This window comes from Tribolium madens, unplaced genomic scaffold, assembly GCF_015345945.1.
Source record: "Tribolium madens isolate multiple individuals breed KSU strain unplaced genomic scaffold, Tmad_KSU_1.1 Scaffold_3;HRSCAF=73;Tcas5.2_LG2, whole genome shotgun sequence".
Classification (NCBI taxonomy): domain Eukaryota; kingdom Metazoa; phylum Arthropoda; class Insecta; order Coleoptera; family Tenebrionidae; genus Tribolium; species Tribolium madens.
Genome location: NW_025401006.1, coordinates 14,977,242 through 14,985,751, shown reverse-complemented (window position 1 = coordinate 14,985,751; position 8,510 = coordinate 14,977,242).

Genomic DNA, 8,510 nt, shown 5'->3' with positions numbered 1-8,510 from the left:
AGAATATTTTTTTAAATAAATATTGTCAAAACTCGATATACTCTTAATTCTAGACTATTACACAATAAAAAAATAACAATGTAAGAGAAATCAAAAATAATAGTATGTTATTAAATTACAAGTAGAGAAAAGATTTTTCATAACCGAGGAAAATTCAAATCCAAAAAATTTTAAAAAAGTCTAAATATTTCGAAAAGGGTTAAACTTAGGTATAAGAAAGGCCAATAAAAACTCTATCAAAATCACTTGAGTAATCCAAATATGCAATAAAAAACATAACTTTTAGAACTCCCAATACTTCTAATGTGAGGTTTTTTCCAGAACAGCCTGTATAGTTAAGCACAAAAAATTAACTAAATCAGTTGACTGTTAAAATTTTGCTGACAAATCTATAATTTTAGAATGCAATTTGCGATTTTTAATCAAAAAATGTGTATATAAAGAGTCAATAAGCTTTAAAAATTCCATTAATTTGAAATTTCCTTGGTATAAATATGAATCTTCGGCGTGAAAAGTGGCGTTTGGCGTAAATAACATGCACGGTAGGTATCTAATTTCGATATAAATAAAATTTGGTGCGGAAATATTTCATTTACAATTCAAAAAAGAAAAAAAAAGGTGGAAATAAATCAACGCCGGTTTGAAATCACTTGTGACAAATAATCTATCGCTATCTTTCCCGTCTGAAAAGTATCACCACAAGGACCTTAATTAATCTGTTGGCATCAAGATAGTGAAAAAGGCACAAGAATGATGGTGGAACGGAAGTAAATGTGTGAGAGGAGTTGATGTGCGGTCGTCCTAACTCCGGCCCTGGTGTAATTACTGAAGGGAGCCAACGGTTCATCAAACTGTTTACACTGTGATTTAGAACTTTGTCCTTGTGTTGTATGTTTACAACATGCATTTAGACACCTTATCACTGCTAATATAAACACGGATCGATCAACTATTAGCGCCAGAGTTAATTTTCAATTACAGACAAATTACATCAAGTGGTGGGGGCAAAAAACATATACAGGGTGCGCCAGAACTCGCTCCCCAGAGAAAAGGTAAGACACCAGGAACATGAGAAAAATGATAAAAAAATTTATCTATAAAAATTTCGAAGTTATGGGAGTTTAAAATTTGCACTTTAACTCAACAAAACTGAATATAAATACAAGGTGTTTGAGGCAATTTAGTGATTTTTTGGTCATTTTTTACAAAGTTTTGTACAATAAAAAATCTTGACACAAAAAGTGTTCATTTTTAAGTTGTTCGACTTATTTTTATAAAATATTGAAAAATACGTTTATTTTTTGGATCCTCGAAACGGCTTAAATAACGTAATTTTTGGCTTAATTCGTTTTTTTTTTTTCGTTTTTTTTTGATAATAATGTTATTTAAAGTTGTTGATTTTTTTATCAATTTTTGACAAAACTTAAAAGCTGAGTCGCTTAAAAAGACACTTTTCGATTTAAATCAATGATTTCTTTGGCTTGTTTTGACTAATCTTCCAGGATTGTGGTACAAAAAAAAGTCAAAAACACGTAATTTGGTAAATTTTCAGTTAATTTTGACAAAAACCTGCAAAATAAGTAAATACATTTCTGACACAGAAATTGCCTAAAACGCCAGAAATGACTTAGTTATTATCAATTTCAGCTTAATTCAAAAGTTTCCAGGGTTGGGTTATTTTGACAAAATCTTACTAAATAAAAGAGTTTTCTAGTAGAAAACGACTTAAATCGCTTGAAACAAACCAAAAAATTATTACAATTTGGTTTGTTTTGTCAAAATTTTGGCGCAAAATAATGTTAATTTAAAGTTTAATTTAAAAGATGGGTTCAAAAAAGCCCAAATTTTCAAGATAAAATAAAAGAAAAACAAAAAATTAACAAAACTGAATTTAAATCCAGAGTGTTAAAAAAACATTGTAAAATACTTAACGAGCTAATAGTATGTTTGTTTTAAGAAACGAATAATTTTCGATGTTTACGAAACCAAGACTTTTTTGTTTCCTTTGGTTCATGCTATAACCTCCTGAAATATTTTACAATTTTTTTAAAACACTCTATATATTGTCAGAACTTCCAATACCCACTCGCAGATGTATTTTTGTTGAAATTTAGTTTGAGAGTGCATTATTTCAAACCACTTTAGGTGTAAAATGTGTTATAAATGATTCTAGAATAGAGCGGAATTTGTAAGTGAGAAGAGTGGCACCATAATCCATCATCACAAGAACGGAAGGTTTTGGCCAATTCTTCCAAATTAACTTTATGCAATATTGATTGAAAGTCGGTGTTCCTAAATATAAATTTAGTGTGTGAAACAAAGGCGTGACATTCAGTGTGAAATGTTGACATTTCATTACCCTATTTAGTCTTAAATTCGAAGTAATAGTTAGTCAAATAGAAATAAATAATGAGAGCTCGGTTAGGTCGTGGCTGAAGTGCACTGCCTTAAATTACATTACGCACGTAAAATAGCAAATTTGTGTTTAATTACATCAAGTTGTAATAAATGGGAACTGCTTGTTGTGCCAGGAATTGCGCCCTTGAGGCAGACGTCCTACTTTCCACTTTCTATACTAAATTTTAAAAACACAAATCTTAAGCTTGTTTTCGATAAATCACACGAAATTAATTATGACTTTTTACCACCAACATTTCATTTTGATAAAACCCAATCGTAAAATTGCCGACTTGCAAATTTATTAGGTTATTATTAAACAGAACCCTCTTGTAAGTCCCACATCAACATGAAAATGGGATACATAAAATCCGTGCACACATTTAAATTTTATTGCACCTTATCTCTGTAATGATTAAATTTTGGATTCAAGTCTTTGTTTTTTATCTTTTGAATCGTAACTCACATGCAGTGACAATTTCTAATCATGGGAATTATTCCATAGAGTGCGATGTTTCACAAAGTTGTTATTTATCGTTGTGTCAATAACCAATGAATTAATGTCGGTGCTTAATTGACTAAAAGAGCATCAGTTCTCTAAGCATAATCACCAATTGTAAATTCATACATTGGACATTAATCTAAGCCGGTAAATCAAGTGGGATATGTCACGCATTGTACAGGGTGTTGTATTTTGGATGTCCGAATAGGGAATGTTCGAAACTAAGAGGTTTAGCCAAAAACGAGTAATACATTCTGGGGCTCATTTTTTGAGAAAATAATATTGGTTAAAACCGCATCTCGCTATCGTCTTTTGTTTTCGACTTATAGACAAAAATTTACATTGTAGTGAAATTTAAAAAAAAATCATATCTTCGTTATTATAAAAGACACAGATTTGAAATAAAAACATCATGAAGCACTTTTTTAAGTAGAATTTAATAATGTAGTTAACAATTTTTTTCAGTTGTTTGTTTAGCCGTAATAAAATAAACTTGTATTTTTTTAAATGGGAATCATAGATGGCTATGTCATTTTTAAAAAGCTTGTTTTTTTCTTATCTAAAAAATATACAGGCTGTTTCGTCTAAACCCCACTTTAGAAGTATTGGGAGTTCGAATAATTGTATTTCTTTGAAAATTGCTACATAGCCATAAACTATTAAGTCCTCCTAAATAAAAATATTTTCAAGATGCCGGCACTTCCGGTTATACCGGAAGTCGGTCTCAACTTTATATTTTTTACTGCGTTATTGGATTAATCGGGTTATTTTAAGGGAGTTTTCATAAGCTTTCCCTATACGTAAATTTAGCCGTTTTTGAAATATTTGGAGTTTTTCAAAAAATTTTGGATTTGCACCTTCCACTTTAAAAACCGGTAACTTTGCTATTTTTTAAAATTTTAAATTCGGTTTTTTGGCGTTTGAAAGAGAAAGCTTAGATCCTTTTTCTGGTGTTTTCAAATTTTGAAAAAAAAATAGCATATCCCAAAATTTTAAGGTTACTTTTGTAATAATTCAAATACTCATAACTCAATTTTTTCAAATGAAATACCCCAATTTTTATTTTACTAAATAAAAGAGAATTTAAATGTGCATTGATCTGTATTAACATTGAGTTATGGGTATTTGAATTATTACAAAAGTAATCTTAAAATTTTATGGTTTGTTAATTTTTTTTTCAAAATTTGAAAACACCGAAAGAAAGATCTAAACTTTCTCTTTCAAACGCCAAAAAAACAAATTCAAAATTTTAAAAATAGCAGAGTTACCGATTTTTAAAGTGGAAGGTGCAATTCCAAATATTTTTGAAAAACTCCAAATATTGCAAAAATGGCTAAATTTAGGTATAGGGAAAGCTGATGAAAACTACCTTAAAATAACCCGATTAATCCAATAACGCAGTAAAAAATATAACTTTCCATTTAAAATAAGAAAGTTGAGACCGACTTCCGGTATAACCGGAAGTGCTGCCATCTTGAAAATATTTTCATTTAGGAGAACTTAATGGTTTATGGCTATGTACCAATATTCAAATAAATACGATTATTCCAACTCCCAATACTTCTAAAGTGAGATTTAGACGGAACAGCCCTGTATATTTTATTATAATACATTTTTAGCAAAAAATTATAGTTGACTTTTGTTCGCAGTTGGCCATGAAAAAAAGTTGCATCTTCAACTAAAAGGATTTAAACTATGTTATATTCAAGCAGTGTCACTAATGAAAGAGTTTTCTAAGCACTAAGTGATGAAAAAGATGCAAAATAAATTGTAAATCAACTTATTGGCGACTAATAACATTTCTTTGTTTTTAAACAAGCTAACATTACCATTGCAACTTCTAGTGATACATAGAGTGTTGTAAAAAAAGCCGCTTTAATTCTTCAATAAAATATATTTTATATGACACAAAAATGACGATATGGCTATTCAAATACCCAAATTCCGTCTATGTCAAAAGTTATTCTACCTCCATTAGATCATCAAAAAAATGTTTTTTTTTAATTGTGTTGACTGTTGACACATTTGTTTTTCCTATTTTTTGATTTTTTAAAAATATGTAATAATTTCGTTCTGAGGCGCTCGAATATTTGTTCAATGCTTCTACCGTATCGTATTTTTTAAATCTTTATAATTTTATATATTTTTTTCATCTATTTTACAGTTTACAAAACTATTATTGATTATTATTTACCTACACATTTGGAGTGAAATAGTTTTTCCATGGCCAACTATTATCACACAAAATATGTATTTCACTTTTTAAGTATAGTTATAAAAAAATATTTTGTTACAAATATATATTTTTTTAGATCAGAAAAAAATAAGCTTTTCAAAATTGCCATAGCCGCCTATGACTTCCATTTAAAAAAATACAAGTTTATCTTATTATGGCTAAACTAATAACTTAAAAAAATTGTTAACCACATTATTAAATTCCTCGTAAAAAAGTGCCTGTATAATGTCTTTATTTCAAATCCGTATCTTCTATAATAACGAAGATATGAATTTTTTTACATTTTGCCAAAATGTCAATTTTGCCAAAATGTCAACCGCGAGATGCGGTTTTGACCAATATTATTTTCTCAAAAATGAGCCCCAGAATGTATCACTCGTTTTTGGCTAAACCTCTTAGTTTCGGAGATTCCCTATTCGGACATCCAAAATGCAGCACCCTGTACAGGGTGTCTCAAAAATAAATATTTCTAATTGAATAAAAAAAATTGTTAGTGTAAATGATAAAGGACTAAATTCACTTAAATTTTATGTTTTGGTATTGTACCGTATGGCAGTGATAAGTTTGGAAAAAAAAATCAATTATCTGGAATATTTTCTACATGATTATTTTCTGTGGTATTTGTGAAAACAGAATAATGATAAAGTTGATAAATTTTGAATAATTAACATTTTAATATTGAAAATCCAAAAAATTTAATTCTTATATAATTTTTAATTTTTACTTTTTCTTATTTTGTAAATTGCGGCAAAACTGTGTCTCAGTGATATAATATTTTGATGTAAACCTATGTAAAATGTTCCGGGGAATCGATTGACGTCAAGAAAACTGCAAAATTCCTAATAGTTTTGAAGTTATAGACGTATTTATATTTTTGACTTTATCAGAAATTTTCTTGATAATTATTTATTGCAGAGCACTGATCTTTTTTGTGTATGACAGAAAATTAAATTTTCTTTCCAACGGTTCCATAAGAGGTTATCACCAATAAGTCCCGAGTTATTGACAATAATCAACCAAATCAGCCAAAAATCGACAAAAATCCAAAAAAAAAATTTACTTTAAAATTAATTCATTTAACGTTTTTTCACTTCTAGAAGTGCTAAAGACTCAAAAAAGTACATAAAATGTTATTGGGTCAAGTTTAAAAAAATTTGAATTTCTTTAGGGGTGAGCGGTAGTAAAATCGTAAAAATAGTCAATTTACCTTAAATTTAAAAAAATATATATGTAGAAAAGATTCCAATTAATTATTTTTTTCCAAATTTCCAAATATAATTATTACCTTACTAAAACGTGATAGCTTGAACGCTTTCACACCCGTTAAAAACGTTAATTTAGCCATCTTTGTCACGCGATAGCAATTGTTTTTTCCTGGAAATTGTTGGAAAATTTGGAAGCACTAAAAGTAGAAAACGGCAAAAGGTGGATATTGAGTAAAAGTAGAAAACAAAAATTTAATCATAATTCTACAAAGTAGTAGAGTTTCATAGAAAAAAAAAGGTCTAAAAGTGCCTAAATTAGCGTTTAAAAAAAATAACTAAGAGTGCGTTGGATCATTCAATTTGACGCTTTTTGGCAATGTGGCTCACACTCTTCAAGAAAATCAGGCGAAAAATTTTTTTGAAAGTCGTATAAAATCTTTTTTTTGTGGCTAATTGAAAAAATTAATTTAAATTCATTATTTTTGCGTTTTTTTAAATCAAATTGGAATTGAATTAAAACAGTTTTTTTATGTGAGGTTTTTGCAAAATCTTGAATTTGATTGGTTAGATACATTTGTTAATTCCGATTACAAGGACCAATAATAATCATTTCTCATTCACGTAATTACCACTAAGGTGAGGACAAACCGGTTTTTATTTCTTATTGGCCAAAATCCGACAAAAACAAGCAAAATTCGCTATTTTTCACATAACTTGGTGACTTTTCGGTATATTTTTGTCTAAATATTTCAGATAATTCCGTCTTTTATTGAAAAATATGGTATTAATATGAAAATCCGTTTTCGAAAAGTCGATGAACTAGCTTCAAAATTACACCCAGTAAACAAGAAAAAAATCTTTTAAATGAGAGGGACAGCATAAAGTGGACTTTTTTATATTGTGTCGTTAGAATTTCATTTATAAATGTTTTGTTCTAAAACGTGAACAAAATCGAAAACACGAGAGCGAAAATATAATCTTCTACCGTTTGCACTAGCATTTTGAAATGTTTATTTTTGCGCCACCCCTAAAACTTAAGGACACCCTGTATAAATGAAATTCCTGATCCTAAAACTTTTCAGTTGTGCCATGTTTATTGTGAACATTGTATTAAAAATTAATTTTAATTTGTGTTAGGGACTGAAAAGGTAAGCGAAAATCTAATATTCGCCCAGGTGTATGCAAAGTAATGGTTTCGTATCTACCAAAGAAATGTTTACAACACGAGAACTTTGTTATCCTATTCTTCTGTGATGTTTTACAAGATTCTCACTCTTACTTGTCTTTTTCTAAAGGTTTATAGTCTCAAACAATGAATTGATGCTTACCTACAAAGAGCTATTTGAAACTTTATGAATGAATAATGAGACAGCAAGGGAGTAAACATATGTATCTGCATATAGGAGGGCTTGGGAAATTTTATTAAGGCTCTATTCCTCTTTGATCTTTTCACACCGTTGTTTAATAATACGGCGTCTGTTCGGTTTTGTGGAAAAAACTGAATACTTGATCAACTCGCATATGAAGGAAAAATCAAATAAAGGCGATTTTTTAAGTTAAGTCCTTGAGCGGAAGTCGAGCTTCAAACTTTTCCAGTTTCAGACGGATTTCAACAAACAATCGACTTTTATTTTACAATTCGAAAAATTAGGTTTTAATATTTTTATTGTTACAAATTTAAACATGTGATTTTTTAAGATAAAAGTTTCCCATGAACATGTATTGAAAAGCTATTTTTAATTTAATATTTCAGAAACCATTTTAGATAAAATTACAAAATTTGGTACCTTTGTGTCAAAATTTTTAATCAGGGGCGTCTTAAACTGGAATAAAAAGCTGAAGTTTCTTCTTACTTTCAAAAACAGAAATTCTAAATTCCTAGTGTTTTACAAAAAAAAAGATCTTTTGCGTTTTGCAATACAACTTACCCTTTTTTGAATAAAATATTTTTAATATTCATGTTATACTTGTTTTGTTGTGTTTTTTACCGAAAAAATGGTCAAATTTGGTCGAAAATCATACTATTTTCAATTATCCTTGAACGCTTTTAGTATAAAATTTAGTTCAAAAAGGTTTAAAAATTACCAAATTAGATCGAAAATTATGCTATTTTTGAAATTTTCGAGAGTAAAAACTTTTTTTGCAAAATTTAAGCCACAAAATCACTAAA